Source organism: Seriola aureovittata, chromosome 23, assembly GCF_021018895.1.
Source record: "Seriola aureovittata isolate HTS-2021-v1 ecotype China chromosome 23, ASM2101889v1, whole genome shotgun sequence".
Classification (NCBI taxonomy): domain Eukaryota; kingdom Metazoa; phylum Chordata; class Actinopteri; order Carangiformes; family Carangidae; genus Seriola; species Seriola aureovittata.
This window is the reverse complement of record NC_079386.1, coordinates 5,151,989-5,168,978: the sequence shown is the minus strand read 5'-3', so window position 1 is coordinate 5,168,978 and position 16,990 is coordinate 5,151,989. Positions and strand designations below refer to the sequence as shown.

The window sequence follows — 16,990 nt, the reverse complement described above, 5'->3', positions numbered from 1 at the left end:
TACTGACCGAATGTCTCATTGTCAAGGCCCAGACTTGCTCCAGATCCCATTTTGTTTCTTATCGCATGAGTGCCACTATCACCGAGAGGGTTCCTGCACTGCATTTACATGCAGATAAACATGTAGCCTATAGGATGTTTATCTTTCCCACATAGCAGTTAAGAAGCATGTATGTTGTGTGGCATGATGGAGCAAAATTTATATACTGCAGATATCCAGCCAGAGGCTATTAAACAACAGTCACAACAGTCTTTAAGTGCAAGATTTATGTATTTGTGACAGCATGTGTGCAGATACAATCACATTATACTTTGCCGCCTTGCACTTGCGGTTTTTCTGCAATGTCAATGGGAGGTGTTTGGAACACTAATGCACCCATATATGCTAGTACACACACATACACACACATAAACACACATTCAGGTCTATTCCTGCCAGAGCTGAAACATCTGGGCGCCCGAATGGCAGGATCATCTGGGGAGCGTTGATGTGTTGCTTTGACTGTGCATGTCCACCTGTGCCCAGAAATAGCTTGAAAAACACAATCTCTCAGCAACACCTGCTTTGGGCCTTACATAACTGGAGGCACAGACCACACAGAGAGGAGCAGCAAGAATGGAGGAAGAAGAGGAGAAATGGATCGGGTAGTTAGCCTGAGTCCGTGTGTGTTTATAAGATTATATACGTGTGCGTGCGACCTGATAGGCTGTTTTCTGTGCTCTAATAAGCCGTACAAAGATGGCACAAAGAAATTTATTGAACTTTTTAGTTGTTTAATAATAGATTTGTTTGACTTACTAATCAAAAACACATATTAATGTGTCACTTTTTGTTTTCTGATAAGACATCTCCACGGACTTAGTTTAGATGACAAAAACTGCTTGGGATGCAAACAGCAGTCTCCAAGTCAGACCAGAGCGACTCATATGACCTTTATAAAAATGATCCATATGAGCGCCGCCTGCACTGCCACCAAGATTTGGTGAAATATCAGGCAAATAAAAGACGGTGGTTATGGAAAGACTGAGGTCGACATTGAAAGAAACCAACATCGCCTGTAGGTGAAGGAGAAGCTGTGGTCCAACACTTTGCAACAGTCGGGCCCCACCTTCTACTTAAGAGGTTTTATTACAAATACTTGACCCCACTGCTTCCTTTGCTCCTGAGCGAAAACAATACGGTCATTACCACAAATAGTCACTTCGGTAATTTAAAATGTTTGAAACAATGAGTGATGCTTTCATTCTTCTGGTGAGGACAGTCTTGCAATACTAAGTGATAATATTCTCCTGAGACTGTCAAAATGTTTAAACTTTCATAACATTCAATAAAATTTCAGCATGAGTGACTGTATTTCTTTGCAGATGGTTTCCAGTAGTGTTTTTGTCTGAATTATATGCAAAAAAAAGATCATATTGATGGATAGTTCAATTGCGATGAGTCACGATTATAGTGGGAATAGTAATTTATCCCCTGAAAAAAAATGTAAAAAATATGATAATGTGATTTTTGCCGGGGTCGTCTAACAAACAGGCCTGTTCCTTTACATCTGGAGGATATGATTTATAAGCCGGGCGTCTCTGTAGCACCACAATGCTTCATTAATGGTATATTGTGAAACATTTTACCTTTATCAAAAAAAAAAATTGCAGCTCCTGTGATTTGGCTATTGCACATAGCCATATGGCGATTTCTATAATATTTCGATCAACTGTTCAGGCCTAATGAAGAATGATCATATCAAACACAGACGGACAAAGAGGGGTGGATAGTAACAAAGACGACAAACCTGAGCGCACGCAGACAAACCAGAGTTAATGTGTGTGTAAAGTGTATCATCACACCTCGCCTCACATCAGGTAGAAGCCCTGACTGATGTGTTTTGATAGAGCGGGGTACTTAGGGCGACCTTTTAGAAGAAAACCTAATATTCTCCTTGATGACAAAAGGTGCCGAGGCGTGATACCTGTGAACTTGTCAGTGCGACTCATGCGGGAGATCAGCAAACCAGCCGGCGATGTGACATTTACGCCGCGGAGCGATAAATAGATGCAACATTTATCTGTATCACTTATGAGCCATTTAGAAGAGGATTGCGGTGTGTGATACATGTGTATGTGAAGGTGCATGTGGTTAAGTGTGTGACATGTTTTGCAGTGTGTGAATATGCGCTATTGAGTGCATCCATGTGCTCATGTGTGTGTGTGTGTGTGTGTATATTGCAATTTCAACATACACTTGCGGAAAGTATCGTTCATGCTTGAGTGACTTTAATGTGTGCAGACTATGTGCGAGCATGCTTGGTGCGTCTGCACACATTTACTGTACGATGATTTACAGGATGCAATTTTTGCGTGCCACGCCGTGTGCGCCCATTTCCGAGTGTGTATACTGTGCACGCTCCCGACAGGCAGCCTAGAGGAAGTGGTGAGACTGTGCAAACACTTTGGAAGATCTTGGTGTTCGAACGTGTCTGAGCATTTGTGCAGAGAGCAGTGTGTGGTGTACTTGTAAGCCATGGCATTTGTAGTAAGAGTAATTGGTGAGTGCGTGTGTATGGTATGGAATTTAGAGAGCGTGCAAGTTTCACATAAACACATACACAAACACATACCCATGCAAATTCAAAGCTCAGAGCTCAAACCTCATTACTCTCACTTTCTCTATACGTCTGTCTTTTTCTGCTTCAGTCTCACCAGGTTGCTTTCATACATTTCTGAGTCAGTAAGTAGAGAGCCTGTTTATATGTTGATGGGGCTTCGCTTGTCGTCCATAATGGGGTGCAAAGAGCCGACAACAGCCCCGCACCAGCTACTCCATCAAGTGAATGATGATTCCTGGCTTGTGCCAGGGTCTGTTCCCATCACGCATCAGTTCGAGATAACATGGTAGAATGCATGTTGGTTCCAATTTAGTGTGTCACTGTTCAAGACAGCAGCGTGGCAGCAAGGAGGCTAAATCTACCTAAATGACCACACAGTTTATTCAACTCTAAAATTATGAAGGTTATTTAGGTTGAAAAAGTTGAACGAAAAATAGGAAAAGAAATATCAAATGCTACTGAAACAGGACAGGAGTTTTGAGAGTGGATATCCTCAGATATGTTGGGGGGGGGGGGGGGCAGAGGGATAAGACTGCAGTGAAAAAAAGCCCTTCCCCCTGGTCTGATGCTGGGCACTTACAGCTGGGGTTGTGAGGCTGGTGTCAGCTGAGCAGAGCTTTATGATGATGACTAACTCTAAGTCATAATTTACCACCACTTCGCTGCTTCCAGATTGAGGATAATGGTGGGGATTAAGGTACACTAGGTGGAGGGGCAGGGTTTTCAAAGAATTCATGCGTCTTGAAGCCTGATTTTACAAGGTATTCCATTGCTCTCATGTTAAATACAGTCTTATTTCAGATAAGCTCTTTATATGCATCTTCCCGCAATGTGACAGTACAAAGGTTCATTATGTGTGGTCTTTGGTCTTTAAAAAAGGTCAGTTTGCTTTCTGTAATGTTCTTTACAGAGAACACTGCTTTCCATTAATTCAGATTTTCCAGGCGTGCATAAATAATCCCAATTTAATGCACCATCCGTTAACATATTCTTAATCAATGAAAATCTTCAACAGTGATTATTAACATCAGTATTCAACACAATTTTCATCTGATCATGCTGCACCTTGTCTGGTTGTGTCTTGTGCTCATCATGCTGCTACATTAACAGGCTGACGAGAAGTGCAACAACCTGCCATGCTTTCAAGGTGGATCTCACATTACTATTAATATTCTGCTTGTAACACTTGTAAACTGTAATGAAACTAATAAAAATATACTTTTTTTTTTAATGGGGTCTGGAAATGAAACAAGTTCTTTAATAAACTAAAGGTTGTGTACTGAATGGTTTAGGAGTACATGTATCATTAAAAGCCCTAGCATTTCTAAGTCTGCAGAGCTGTGCACTGGTGAATATGTAGAATATTGTTTCTACGGAAACCCAAATTATGCAGGTGATGAAAACATTAGGCTAAAGCTTATTCACAACGCCCTGGTAAACAATAAGATTCTTTGTACAGTATAATGCATAAAAATGCTGACTGCAGGGCTGACAGGTGTGCTGATCTCTAGACTTTGTCACTCCAGGGATAAAGTTTGGGTGGTGTTTAATACTGCACCCCTCACCACCCCCCGCCTCCCCAACCAGCCCTGTGTGATAGTGTTATCACTGACCTTGACTTGAAGAACCCTTGGGAACCATTTTACTCTAATACCTAAAACCACAATGTTTAACTTGTTCTCTGCTCTGCTCTGACTCTAAATCCCTGTCTGTCATGACTGACCTTGAAGGCTTTGACAAGAGTGAATGTAATAGCATTATAACTGTTGTACAGGGAAAACTCGTGAGCTAGAGAGGGCACTTGGGAGATCAGATTATTCCCTAAAACATATTTACTCTTATGTAAAGTGAAGTGACAGCCATAGTGAAATATGCCCGAGGCTAGTAAACCTGCATGTGTGTGTCCTTGCATGTGTGCATGTGCATGTGCATGACAGGCTGAGCCATCAGCACAGAGAGGCTTACAGCAGTCAGCAGCCCTGCAATATACAGCACAGTGTGGTAAGACAGCAAAAACAACGACTCTCTGCCACTGCCGCTCCTTATTCTTTTCACCTGCAAGTGCAGAGTTTTACCAAAACCGGCATCATGTGCCCCAAGGTTGACACTATAAAGTCCGCACAGGCCGTTGTGGAGCCACTACCGCTGTGCAGCAAAGATGTGATCCCTGACTGGCTTCTCTCCCAGCGGGTACCTGCCAAAGGTGTTGATGAAGCACCCAGCGTTGCTCCTCAGCTGCACCACAGCCGAGGAGCAAACCCAGCTCTCTGTCGTGGAGGGTAAGTATATTTCCTCTGTGCCACCCAGGCCCTACCTCATTATGAGCCTCACTGTGACAAAGTTCTTGTCGCTACGCTCTGAACAGGAAATATTTCTCTCCTATATGCATTGCCCTCTGCAGTTTGCGAAGGCATTCTGTCTTTAACTGACCTCCACGAAGCACACACACAGCTTTTGGCTCGGTGGAAATCCACGTCCCCGGCTGAGGTCCTAGCAGGACACCTTGGGATATGAATGAATCATGTCCCAGTGAGCCAAGCCTTTAAATAAAACCATCCAACCATCATGAATTGGACCTAGCTAGCATATGTTCCTGGTTCTGATCCATTTCATTCTGCTAAACACTCCGTTAGGCAAAGAAAAAACAAGATAGAGGGCAAAGGGTGTGACGTACTGTAGAGCAAGGCTCAGATAAAACATAGCAGACATAAGCGAGGGTAAGGGTGAAGAGGATTTAAGTGCAGTGGGAGTACAGCAAGGGCTGCCAAAAAGATGACAACCCGCAGATTCAGGGAGAAACATGGTAGAAAGGAAGTCGGGTAATAATAAAAGGAGTGAGGGGGCTAAATGAAAAGGAAGGACAATGAAAGTAGTTGTGGTGAAGGGTGAAGACAGGGCGGAACTTGTTAAGAGGGTTCAAGGGATGTAAACAGGAAGAAGAGGAAGGACGGAAACGGAAGAAATAGGCAAGAGGATGCTGAGGGGGTGGGGGGGTGTTGGAGGCCTCCCTCCATAATGATCTCTGAGCTCCTCCTAATTGGGCAAATCTCTGAGCAGGCACCCAGCACCCTGCTCAAGAGAACAGGTCAGACAGAGAGCAAGAGAGAGAGCGAGAGGGAGAGACGGAAGGAAGGGGGAAACATTTACAGACACAAGGGGGGTGCCATGAAAAGGTTGAGTTATGTGAGTCTAATGAATTGAGGGGTTGTACAAGAGCAGCATTGACCTCCACCCAACTCCCTGCTCCCTGCTTGCCTTAATTTTCTCTTTCCACGCTCTCCGGCTTTCGCCAGCCTGCTGTAGATCTACGAGCGGCTGAATCAACTAGAATTTTTGAAAAATGCATTTGGCTTCAGAGGATGACACAACTGAGGCTTATGGTGGCCCAGGGACCTTGTTTGTAACGGCGCGGCCAATGAAAGAACAGCTGGCGGCGAGGGGTGTGAGAAAAGGGGACGAGTGCTCGATGAGGGCCTCTCCAGAGGACTAATTTATGAGCGTCCTGATCAATGGGTTAATTAAGTGGAGAGAGGAGAAAATGGAGAGGGCAGGGGCTGGTCTGGGTAGCCATTGGCAAAAAAGAAAGGGGGAGGGATGAAAGGGCAAACGGGTGGCGGTTAAGAGGGTGACAATGGGAGAGGTAGATAGATTTTGGCGACTGAATATTTGGAGGATGTGGAGCCCGCGGTGGGACTCAAATCCAGTAATTCTCTAATGAAAATTTCTTCATGTTAGTGATGATTATGAACTATTGGCTCACCTCCTGGAATCAATACAACCCCACCTCTTCAGATTTGTCAAAGTCTTGCAAAATAAGATGTCAAGAACACCATCTATGGGTCAGTCTTTCAGAGACCTTTGGAAAATCAATCCAGATATTTACTTGTCAAGAAAATCTCGATAGGAGGAATACACAGGTCAAGCACACACACATACCCATCAACCATACTTACACAACAACACACCCCTTACAGCTGTTCTGTCTTCCAGTATGTGAAGCACACTCTCCAGTGAGAGGGATGGAGCTCATCCTTTGAAATGTGTTTATTCCCACAAAAAGAGAGCGAGAGAAAGAGGCAGTTAAAAAAAAAATAGCAGGGCGTGGAAATCCTGCTGACTTGCAGCCTTCTAAATCGACACCCCCTTCCTCCTATTCCCCATCTTCTTGCCAAGTCCCTGGAGTTTAGACCCAAATGGAAAGAGATCGTTTCAAGTGCATACCAGGGGAGTTCTGGTTGCTTTCTTCCCAGGTCTTTGCCTTTGCAGAAACAACTGCACCCCACCCCGTCCCACCATCTAAAAGTGATACATAATAACATATACCCCTGCAAAGCAATCTCACCACTCATTAGCTGTTGGCGGTAGCGTGGGATCAAGGTTACACTCCCTTACCCTGGCTAATTAAGGTGACAAGACCCTATCTTTCTTCCTCTAATGGTGAGCTGTTCCCCTCTTTATATGCCACCTATACATCCCTGCACCATTTACAGTTATATTCCATGCTCCCTATACTTGTATTTCTAATCTCCTATATTCCTATTGTGATAGCTCTTGCCTCTCTCTTTGCACTTTTACTCCATCTTTTTTACACCTCAGGTAAATTCAAGACAGTCAGAAAGGACGCATGAAGGGCACTGCACAGGGAAGGCGAGTCATTTTCGCCAAGATACTCTAGCCTGAGGATAGCAGATAAGTGCACTCAATAAAGTTCGGTACGAGTCAGAACACTGACATTTATGTTCCTGGTGCTGTGAGCTGCTACCTGTGAAAGTATAACCTGCGAAAATCTGCTCAAGTGGGGTGTTTGGCCCAGGAGTGATCCACACAGATTGGAATTTAGCCCTTCTTTCCTGCTACCATTTGTCAGCAGAAGAATTGCCTCAGCCTTGAGAGACAGTGTGAAGAGCCACAGATGAATGATTCAACCAGCATGCATTGTTTTCTATGAAGGATGGAGAATACACACGCCGCATCCTTAAATATTAAGCGGAGACAGAAAGAAAGTGCCTTTAGTTAAGATAAATCAAAGGAGAAAGGCATGCCAAAGGTTCTGAGGCATTTGCTCTTTAGCGTTTGCACAAAAGGCAGAGCCTTCTTCCTGTGGTGTGTGTGCATGTGCACATGTGAGCGCGTGTTCCTCTTCATCCTGAGGGTTAGTGTTTTCTTTGTTGATTGCGACAATAACAGGGACAATCATTGCCTGCTTGGCATCATCGAGCGCAAAAGCGTAACACTGCCATTCTGGTGCTCATTCATCACTGTCGTGCCTCTGCTTTGGTTCCTAACCAACACACACACACACACACACACACACACACACACACACACATACAGGCAAACACAACTACAATCTAACAAGGGCCTGTCAAGTAAGAGACATCCTAATTCACTACATAAGAACAGGCGTATTCTTTTCATTAGTGTCCACCATCACGACAGCGAAAGCCCAGCAGCCTAACAATGCATCAACTGGAGCTAGACGGCGTAGGGAAGTACTTGAAATGCTCCACTTGTTTAGAGGAGGAGGAGGGGCTGAGGCTCAGTTCTTAAGCTAAGGTTGAAGAGGTGATGTGCAGCTGTACATGCACGCCTTAATGATAAATGTCTTAGCAGTGGAGAAAATAGAGATAAGTATGTTGCTGCGAGCGGCTCATCCATAGCTCCTCCAGGCAGCAGTCTTAACAGCAGCACTAACCCCTGGGAGATCGGCAGCAGTGACCGGTATCTCAGCGTCCTCAAGTGTTGCCATTAGCTGCCAGCTCTGGCCATGCTTCAAACCCAACCACTGCGACCCACCGTCACTTATGTCAACAGATGGACATCAAATGGATAACAGCCTAGACTGGACTACGGGACAGCCATTGGCTATGCCGCCATGGAGGCTCATTATGTTTGACTGACTGAGACCAGCACTCAGTGTGTGTGTGTGTGTGTGTGTGTGTGTGTGTGTGTGTGTGTGTGTGTGTGTGTATGCCTGCACAAGAGGAAAATATGTGTGCTTTATAACAACCCTTATCATTATACAGTGCAGCGACAGTGATAACACTTCAGCATGTTGGCCAGCACAGCCACTACCGTTGCTGCTTCCTTTGCCATCATTACCATTCAACTGGTCCTTCTCTAGCTAGTTGTTAGGGCTTCCGCTGACAGCTCATACTAATATGTGTGGTGGTGTGTCAGCCCATACTAATGTGTGTGCAAAAGCAGGGAAGAGGTAGTATATAGCAGATGTTAGGAGTGCAAAATAGAGATGATGGTGTAATGCCATGGCATCCCTCTCCCTTCCTCTCTGTGTTACAGTGCGCTCCTTCACACCTTGTTTTTTTTTTTTTGTTGTTGTTTTTTTTGTTTTTTTGAAACACCCTCCTATTTGCTCTTCAGCTCGCTTCCTTCTTTTCGATTTCTAGAGACATCCATGGTCACTTGACTTTCAGAGCACATTCTCTGCCTCCTCTCTGTGTATGTGTCTGGGGTAAGAGTGCAGGAACAGCGGCTTGCCAACCTGCCTGTCTCCGGCCCCATTGACCTGGTGCTTGTTTGCCATGCTGAGGGTTTACTGTCGGGTACACGCAAGGATGTGGCTACTCCTGACCTTGAGATGCTGTCAATACTATAACTCACTCAGTTTCTCCGCGTCCGTGGCGATGGCGAAATGTAGCACGCGGTGTGTGCTTGTAAGTCAAAGATGCACTGCAGTGCTGTGTGTTTGTGCGAGACAGAGTGTAATGGATAACAAAGGGGAACAAGAATGATTCTTTCATAAACACATTAATCCGCAAAGTTATGTTGCTGTGAGATTTGTGTATAAAATCCCTGGACTAGGAAAAGGATTGCAGAGCGGTATTAAGGGCAAAAACGAAGCGCACAGGTAGAATTCCCATGGATGCACCAGAGAAATAAAGGAAAGTCACGCAGTATGCCAGAGGGATGAGCTGCACCACTCAGAGCAACATGGATTCTGACTGTCAGTCAATCTGACTGGCCAGAAAGCAGGATGTATTTAATCCCGGCTGTTGCTGACTCCAGTGCTGTTGATTCCATCAAATCTGTATCATGCTTTCTATTCAGGGCCCGACGCTGCAACACAGAGGCATGAAATCCCATTGTAGCCTTGCACCTCCATTATGAATGGAATTATTTTTTTCTGAAATCACTCAACAGTGGTTTTAATCTTTGCAGGTTTCCTGTTGTTGAGAGAATGTAGGGGCTGTATCCAACCTTGTGAGATGTCAAACGTAAGAAGGGAGCTAGCAGTCCTGAGCCAGCCCATGGATGTTCTGGGTGGTTTCTCACTGCCTCTGTCTCTTCCTTTGGCTTTTATCTCTTTGAAGAAAAGAGGAGTAAATGTTCATTGATCTTGGCTGGTGGTCAGCCTGGTTCTAGTAAGGGGCGGGAGGAGCGGTGATGTGAAGGTTGCTGCTGCAGTGGGCCGGAGACTCGGGAAGAGAACATCAGGTTTTTTCGATCAAAATGTGTCAGAGAGTGTTCGACCTTGATCTAACCTTAATGAGCACAATGGGGACAGCACAGCACTGTTCACCTCTGGATGACGGACAGCACGGGGGGGGGGGGTTTGAAGACAAAAGGAGGAGAGAGATGAAGAACTGCTTGGAGACGGCGTGTAAGGGAAAACATCAGAGACGGATAAAGTAAGAAGAGACAAACAGAACCACAGAAAATACCACAATATAGAGAAAAAGAGGAAGACTGAGGCAGGCACGAAGACAGAGGAAGGACGAAGCTGAGAAAAGTAATGGCTCTAACCCCTCGTCTCCATCTTGCACCCTAGAGGGCAAAGATCTCATTCAACAGGCGCAGACAAAGAAGAGAGATGGGCCGCTGTGGAGGGACTGTGGGAGACCAGCACTCTAAGAGAATTGCAACAAAACAGACACACTGACAGGCCGAGGAGAGAAGATGGAGGAACTGGTCTCAGAGAACAATCCTCAAGAACATAATATAATCTTTTACCTTCCTTCTTTCAGTGACTCTAAAACCAAACTGCCAGATCAATATTCACCACCATATAGTCGAGGACTGCATAGTATTAGCAATAAAAATGGACGTCCAACTTTTGAAGACGCTTTTTCCCCCACTGCAAAACAATTGAGTAAATGAAACATGTTAATGCTGAGGATTGCACATTGTGAATGCAATAAAATATTTGGTCATAATGATTTCATGTCGGGATTCTGCACAGCATAGAGGAAACATTGTTTACTGGGCTTTATCATACAGAAAAAAATCCTCCATCCTCCAGCAATTTGGACATTGCCAGTAGTCGATGTGGTGATGTCAGTCATTTTTTTTTTTTTTTTTAAATTAATACTGCAGCTTTAATACACAGACACATGCTAGACCTCAACATATGAACCAGTCAAAACAAAACACGAGCTCGAGATTTTAAAATCTTTGTGGGGCCTATCCGTCCAAAAAGATGCTGCCATAGCAACGACACACACTACTTGCAGAAAAGCAAGGAAGCCAGGCTTCCTTTGAACCAAAATGAGTGACTCTGCCACAAATGGATTGAGAAGAGGAACAAATGAATACATGAATGAGGAATAAAGGCGATAAAGGCGCCATGCAGGGTATATATGGTTTTACAAGAGCAGGAGGAGGGAAGTAGTCCAAAAGTCAATTTCATTTAATGGAGAGGGAGCGATGGCCTGCACATGTAAACAAACACATGTAAAACACTGGGTGATTGTATGAGGAGACTGGCGCTACGGGGAGAAGAAGACGCATGTTCCCATTGTGAACAGCATGTTGTGAATGACCTAACCCTGCTATATAAAAAAAGAGCATCTATTATAGAGCTGTTCCATTTAATCAGCTTTATTTTCTACTGGAGAAGCAGAGAAAAACATGCTCTCATAGTAGTGACACAAATGAGGCCACAGCAACAAGTATATGTCATAGCAACTGCCAAAATACAGAAGATTCACTCAGAGCTCCACTGAGATATATTTGTCTGTTACTTCCCTAAGTTAGGTGTTCATTAAGTGTGTGTCTGCCAAACACACCTTTCCTAAACAGATCCTTCAAATGTGCAAACTGTTTCCCACAATTATTCAATATCCTGTCAATTACACAACTGCTAACTGCACAGTTTGTCACACTGGAAACTTCAAGTTTGCTGAAAAGCAGAAGACAAATTTAAGGCTGTTGAGGGAAAATACAATTCTGCCAGCAGTTCTGGAAATATACTTCTGCGCCTTCAAAGCAATGACTGACACACAATGTTTTCTTGTAACAGAAGGAAAATGTGAACAACAGCGCCTCCCTGAGGACCTGTATGTTCAGCCAGCCTTGGCTTTACTAATTTATTTCGACTTTGCTCAACAAACATTTAATTTCACCGGCGTTCATCACACGAGTCTCCAGTTCTCCAGTCAACATGTCAGCTAGCATTATCCTGAAGATTTTTTTTTTTTTTTTTTTTTTTTTTTTTTTTACACAGATGACATCTCTCACCTAAAATTAGCAGCAAACGCTGTCATCTCCAGTCAGAAAACATCCTAACCCACTGGGGGACCTGCTGTCACTGATTTATCTACAGTGAAAATAAATAGTAAGGGATAAAATTAGCAGCAGGAAGCCGAGATGGTGGGGCTTTTAAGGACTGTGAAAGTGTGAGTGTGTGGGAATGTGATGGCCGTTTCAACCCATCCTGTCACAACACTGGCCAGCATCTGTTGACTGCTTAGCGACCCGCACTAGGAGCCATCAATCTACCCAACGACATGCACTGAATGCTTTCATCCCATCTGCCTGCAGCTTTGCTGCACCTTGTCCAGGATGGATGGCACTGAGCAATGGTTTCAGGGGGCTTTGCATGCATTTGGTTAGGACTCACACAGAGACAGAGAAAGTGAAGAATTTCTCCCACACATAAACACACATATAAAGTGGTGCGTACAGGCCTCCTCCACAAGGCTACATGTTCTTTGTGTCTTTGTAAGCAGCATATTGGATTCTGCAGAAATGCTCTACAATGTCTCCCTCTGTTTTTACATTTTTTTCTCTCGCTGTATCTGTGCATTTTTCTCTCTGAAACACAAATGCCAGCAATCACTCCACACACTGCATTAGCGTGCCACCTTTATCCCCCCTTAAACATCTCCGCTGGTCTTCAAAGTTTCCAGGAAATTAGATAAATAACAACTCCTCTGTGACAACGACTATTTAGTGCAAGGACAGTCACGCAGTTTTCCCCCCGCCTCCATTAAAATGCTTTCTCCTCACAGAAGAGATGTCCCTATCTGTCTATATAGGGCAGGCTAGCTGCCTAAACCAAGGAGAGAAGCTGAGCTGAGTGGAGCTGCCTTCCCCTTCTCGTCGCCGCAGATAAGAACAGAGGTCTTCTTGTCCCTGCTGAATTCTATCATCTAGCAGGCCCTGCCGATCCGAATGCCCCACAACACCAGCCACAGCATATAAATGCGCCCCATTCTTTGTGCTGTGTGTGTGCAATGATTTGTGTGTGTGTGTGTGTGTGTGTGTGTGTGTGTGTGTGGCGAGGGAGGCATTTAGGGGAATATGTTCTCATGGCCATGGCGTTTCCTGGGGTCTTTTGAGTATAAAGACCCCATGAAAAGATGCTCATATTAAGCTGAGGGATGGTTTAACTGCTGAAGGGAGACTTTTGTGAGCGTGCATCATTCCAAACATCTGTCTGCATCACAGGCTGGTTTGCTTGCAAAATTTTCCCCTCTCACTCTTTGTTTCCCAAACAATACACACAATGAAAGAAATGCACGATAATCACCATATGCACAATGACTGATCCAGAAGCTCAGCAAAGCACTTAGATTAATAAAATATAAATTTTGCATATTAGGAGGACAGAGAAATGAGCTTGGTCTGACTGAATAGCAGCCTCTGTTTCTCTCATTTCACCAGAGGAGCTCTGAGTCCAGGTCCTCATTAACGGCTACAGGGGGATGCATCTTCTCTGATATGAAGAGGAAGCTTGCCTGCATGAGGCAATAACCACTCAGAACAGCAACAAATCCACATACATACAGCACACAGATACATGCTGCTAAAGCCAATAGATTGGCCAAATCACTGTGCAAGTTGCATACAACAGAATGACATTCGGGGGTGTGCTGTTGACAACATGTATCTCCATTAATTTACCAAAAATATTCTTTAGATTTAAATGCAGGAAATAAAAGTAATGAACATTTGTAAAGAAAAAAATGCTAATTTTAGTCGCAATTTGCTGATTGTCATCCTCATTTCTTAACACACACACACACAATTAAAATGCTAATTTAATGCAAACTGGGAGAAAAAATCAATTGAAACAATATATTTTAGTGTGCAACTCGGATTCTCTCAGTTAGAATCATTTCCTCAGTTTAAAAAAATAATACTGTTAAAATAAAATAAATCAGCATTGAACATGTAAACCTCAGCCTACCTGTTAATTTGTGATCCACGGGTGCGGGTATGGTGCCAGATTCCCACTGATGTTTCCTTCTTTTTTTTTTCCTGAGATTTTGTCCTTCTCCTCCTTGTCCTCTTCACTAAACCTTCCTCCAGTTGCGGTAAATGTCAAACGAGCAAAAAGTGTGCCTACAAAAACATTTGAAAAACTAAAAGACAAAAATAAAAAGACAAAAAAAATAACACCAAAAATGCAACCCCCGGCAGCACTACCTCGTTCAATCCAACCGGGCCGGCAGGTGGGACTTCATTACTGGAGACAATGACAGGGGAGACTGAATACCAAAAATAAAGCAACTCTACTGCATTACACACCACATACAGCAGGATATAGTATGATTCCCCATTCGAGCAGACAGGCTCGGTTCGGTCACCGTCTTCTCGAGCACGGTGATATATTAATTAATTTCTCGGCTGACAGTCCGGTTTGCCTCAAGAAGAAAGTCTGTTTTTTATCGAGGCCCTTTAATGACAAAATAACCCCCAAATAACCCGGACGTGTCTGCAGGGACTCGGCGGATTTGACAGCTGGGGAAGTGTCACCTGTGTTGACCAATGGTCGCGGCTACTGGGCTTTTGAGCGTTTTTCTGGGATGTCGTCGATAAATCCTCAATAAATCCCCTCGAGGAAAGCTCCGACACCGCCGAGCAGCGCTTCAAGCCAGGTTGCAAGCCTCGTTAACGGTGGACGTACACGGCGCGGTCCTCCGGTAGTCTTGTGAGAAAGACGCTGCCTCTGCTGCTGCCGCCGCCGCCGCTGCTGCTGCTGTGGACGCCGCGACCGCCTCGGCTCGCTGTGGCACGCGCGCGTACAAGCACGCTCGCTTGCTCGCTCGTCCCCGGCGTGTGACGCGCGCTGCAGTGTCCTCCCTAGCAAGCTGGTCGCCTTGGCAACGCTTTCTTCTGACCTCAATATGGTCGCTTTCTCTTTTAAAAATGCGTCGCGTTTACCTCAGTTTCTGCCGCGCAGACAGCATTCTCACGTTCACTCAGCGGCGAAAGTAGATGGGGTATTAATCCGCTCCTTTGTACTGAGGGTGTCGTGAGGTTGGTCTCCATCCTCTCCTGCAGAGGGATGTGAAAAATTAGTGCTGAGGAGTTTCATTTTTTCGGCATCCCTCTCCTCCGCTCGCATCCAGCCGGGCAGATCCGCATCAGCATGACGTCAGAGGACGTTAAAGTGATACTAGCCCTTATTTTTCTCCTCTGGTGCATCCCCCGTCCTGTATCCCCTTTTCTGCTATCATTTCACTAATCACCCAACCACCTTTCATCCATCCATCCATCCATCCATCCATCCCTCAGTGGCTCCCCTCCATCCATCATATAGTTTACTGTTGCAACACAGAGAGCATGTAATTCTCTGTTTCTGCCTGGGTAATCCCTACAGTAGGCTAACCATGTTAATCAGTGGGGGATAAGCATCACAACAGTATTTTGAGCACCAAATGGGGTATTAAAAGAATTTTATAGTGATATCACTAAAGGATAAAAATGATATGATATCCACTAACATTCATTAATCAGCACTACATTCCCCTTTTGGAAATTATACAGATTTTTGGGGTGGGTTGCTGACTTCACCAGCTTGCACATTTATTTATTTTATGTTTTTACTTTAAGAGATACTAACCATCTAAAACCCAGCATGGTTGAGTCCCTCATCTCATCAATGCAGATGGTAATGGCTGTGTGGTGGCAGCACCTGCTCCTCTTGATGCGGCACAGCCACACGTCTGTCTTATTACCAGGGTCGTAACACAGCCAAACATCTGCCACAGTCACTCTCCTACTGCAGAGCCATGTATCTACAGTTGGTGGGATGGCACCTGCCAGGAATTCCCAGCTCACGGGATAAAAGTCTGCCCCCCCCCCAAAAAAAAAACCTGCTCATCGCTGCTTGTTTTCATGCCGCTATCTGCAGTCACAGTCAAAGTGAAGTATAATGAGCGCCACCCCCAGACATATCCAGATGACACCCATGTGCTTCCAGGCAGCATCCAGATCTCATTGTAGAGAAGATTTACTGCATAACATCCATGTGCCAGTGTTATACTCCCTCATATAAACCCCGGGCAGGGAAACAGGCTGCTTCTTCACTCATGTGGGGAGCCAGGCTGTCATCGATCAACCAAAACATCATGTCCACCCATCCCGCCTTTTACCTTCAGACACCTCAAACTACCTGAGGGACACAGATGAGGCAAAGAGAGACCGCCATGGGGCCACGATCTCAGCTATAAAGACAAATTGTCTTTGGTGGTGTGGATGTACATTCCCCCAGTGATATCCCATCAGGCCAAGGTGAGTTGGTAGAGAACTTGTGTGTGTATGTGTGTGTGGGTTGTGTGTGAGTGTGTATCTGTCTGCATGTACAGGGGTGATGTTGATGTCCTACACTTGATAGACCCTAGCCAAGCATCAGAGGTAATGGCCCACAAGGGAGACCTGACAGCTGAGCCCACACCAAGATACACACACACACACACACACACACACACACACACACACGCACACACACACACAAACACACACACACACAACAAACCTCACTGCCTGTTTCACATGACTCCTTGTGGTTTGTCACTGATGTACAACGTTGATACAAGGTAGCAAACATATGTATCATGACACATACGATCCGGTTTGCTCTCACTTTGCACAAAAAAAGCACACGCTACCCCCCCTTACACACACAAACACACGCACACACAGACACACACATACACACAGACATGATGTATGCTGTGTTAGAGGTCAGCGTGGAGCCCTAGAGGGAGCTGCTGCTCTGTGGAGATCACCTCTGATGTGTTTATGTACATTCTTATGCCTCCAGAACACCATTATAGTACATTGTGCTTGATGAGTGCTGTTCTACACCTAAGTGACCAGTCAAAAGGCCGTTTTATGTGGCCCCAGGGTCCAGGGCCC

General features: G+C 44.9%; 1 protein-coding gene across 2 annotated transcripts in view; it reads right to left on the bottom strand.

Moving 5' to 3' along the window:
- Positions 1-15,187, bottom strand: part of nlgn2a (neuroligin 2a) — a 179,709-nt gene extending 164,522 nt beyond the window's left edge. For both annotated transcript variants that reach the window (XM_056368403.1, XM_056368404.1), the window contains exon 1: positions 14,034-15,187. The gene's annotated coding sequence lies outside the window, so the exon portion shown is untranslated. The remainder of the gene's footprint in view (positions 1-14,033) is intronic.
- Positions 15,188-16,990: the final 1,803 nt, after the last annotated feature.